Raw genomic sequence first — 2,240 nt, 5'->3', positions numbered from 1 at the left:
GAGAGAGAGAGAGAGACAGAGAGAGAGAGAGAGAGAGAGAGAGAGAGAGAGAGAGAGAGACAGAGAGGCAGAGAGGCAGTGAGAGCAAGCAAGCCTGGGTACAGCATAATTTTCTCATTATTATGGGGGCGAGGACGCCCCCATTCTATACGGATAGTTTCGAGGTTGACCATGGGCAGCGCCATTTTGTTGTGAAATACGTCATCAGTTTGTGTACACAGGAAGTTGTGACATCCGTCACCCTATGGGAGGGGTGACGTCAAAATTGTTCATCTGTAGAAAGTTGTGAAATCCGTCACCCTATGGGAGGGGTGACGTCAAAATTGGTCATCACAGAGTTTGTGTAACACAGGAAGTTGTGAAATACGTCACCCTATGGGAGGGGTGACGTCAAAATTGTTCAACAAAAACATGATATGTCGCTTTGTGCAGGGTCAACTGCAACAAACTCAAACCGAGCCATTCATACCTAGCTGTATTTGAGTGACTTATATACCCGACATTTTTATTTCTTATTTTTAGCACAGGTGTAGGAAAAATCATGAACCAAAATGTTATTTATTTTCTAATTTAACATTTTTTTTACAAATATGACCATGGTCTTTTAAACATACAGTGACATTAAACATTGTTATGTTAAAAAAAAGAAAAAAGAAAAAAAGCTTTTGTGCACAAATCAGAAAATACATTGTACATTTTACCTACAGGCCAAACCGTGAGTGTCTGTGGCAAAGCCCGACCCAGGAAATTGCACTGATCTAAATTGTCAAGAACAGGCGCTTGCATTTGGATGTGTCCAATGATAGTAGGTTTGGTTGTGATCAATCAGAATAATGTAGGAATAAAAATGTATGACAGTTTAGTATGATGACATGTAATTCACATATGCTGAAATATGATATTATACATCATGTAATATTATTATGGCTGTTGCCATGACCATGAAACCCAACAAAGGTTTAATGTAATGTAATTCAAAATACCAAAACCGAGCACCTATTAATCTCGTCTTTGCGCGTGAAGATTGAGGCCGTCTGCCAGTAGCGGTTAGGTCATACAGTGGAACCCCTCTCTAGCGACCTTTAAAATGTTGACAAAAATCGGTCCTTGTGGAGGGGGGTCCTTACAGAGGGAGGGGGGCGGAGTCAGGGGGCCACAAAGAAAGTCAGATTTAAAAAAAAAAGAAAACAGAGAAGTTTGAGTTGCTGACGACCGTTCCCTCTGAAAGCAAACTGCTTCGATTTCGTGTTTGTCCTTGGTGTCCACCAGTTCTGGTGCATGTACTACCCTGGCCAAGTTTCCTCTCAAGACATCAAAGAGACCGCCCCAGTATACTCTACAGCCTCTGGGCGAACCACCTCTCATAGCTAAAACTGGGTCAATGACCCCTGGGAAGAAGGTCAGTGTCTATACAATTTTACTCCTAGGCCTGCGGCCAGGGGGGGGAGTATACCGGTACCATTTGAGAATCAGACCAAATGAGAATTGAACCATTTGAGAACATCCTTTTTTTTCAATCACTACATCGAAGGCCTGCGGCCCGGGGTTCACATGGGTTGGTTTGTTTGTTTGTTTCAAACCCACACCCATATACACACATTTCCCATTTAAACCATTTGTCGGCCCCCTGTCGATATTTATCGACTAAGTTCCTTGTTCTCTTATGCTGTAGTCTTTGCTTCGTATTTTGTTTCAGTCAGGATTTAAAGACGAATGGTGTCGCAGATTAGCAAAGGCTGTCGCTCAGCAAAAACTTGTGTCGAATTGGGAAAGAGGTTTTTTTGCGGCAAATATATAAATACGGAGCTCCCTTTGTATTTGTGTGTGTGTGTGTGTGTGTGTGTGTGTGTGTGTGTGTGTGTGTATGTGTGTGTGTGTGTGTGTGTGTGGTGTGTGTGCACCCTCGTGTGTGTGTGTGTGTGTGTGTGTGTGTGTGTGTGTGTGTGTGTGTGTGTGTGTGTGCATTTACGTGTGTGTACTATTAAGTATACTTGAATCAGTACAACACTCATCCTTTACTCTTGATCGATGTTGTTTTTATATTTCATTTCAAAAGTGACAACATTGCCATGCATAATGTGATCGATCTGAATGAAGTAGATCGGTTGTCCACAAATATTTCCCTCTTTCTCGACATTGTGTGGTAAAGCAGGGGATGTGAGACAGAGAGAGGCTGCCATACACGCACGCTCGCACGCACGTACACCCACTCGATCCCACCCAACCAAACACACACACAC

The 2,240-nt window shown here is 42.9% G+C and overlaps 1 protein-coding gene across 4 annotated transcripts in view; it reads left to right on the top strand.

Annotated features, from left to right (window-relative positions):
* The window catches only part of LOC138976859 (uncharacterized), a 15,237-nt gene extending 13,427 nt beyond the window's left edge, over positions 1 to 1,810 (top strand). For 3 of the 4 annotated variants that reach the window (XR_011459189.1, XM_070349745.1, XM_070349746.1), the window contains exon 5: positions 1,697 to 1,810. The gene's annotated coding sequence lies outside the window, so the exon portion shown is untranslated. The remainder of the gene's footprint in view (positions 1 to 1,696) is intronic. The other variant, XM_070349747.1, reaches the window with a different exon arrangement.
* The last annotated feature ends 430 nt before the right edge of the window (positions 1,811 to 2,240 follow it).

Source organism: Littorina saxatilis, linkage group LG9 (assembly GCF_037325665.1).
Source record: "Littorina saxatilis isolate snail1 linkage group LG9, US_GU_Lsax_2.0, whole genome shotgun sequence".
Classification (NCBI taxonomy): Eukaryota; Metazoa; Mollusca; class Gastropoda; order Littorinimorpha; family Littorinidae; genus Littorina; species Littorina saxatilis.
Note: the sequence above shows the minus strand (reverse complement) of the source record. Positions and strands in the feature narration are given on the sequence as shown.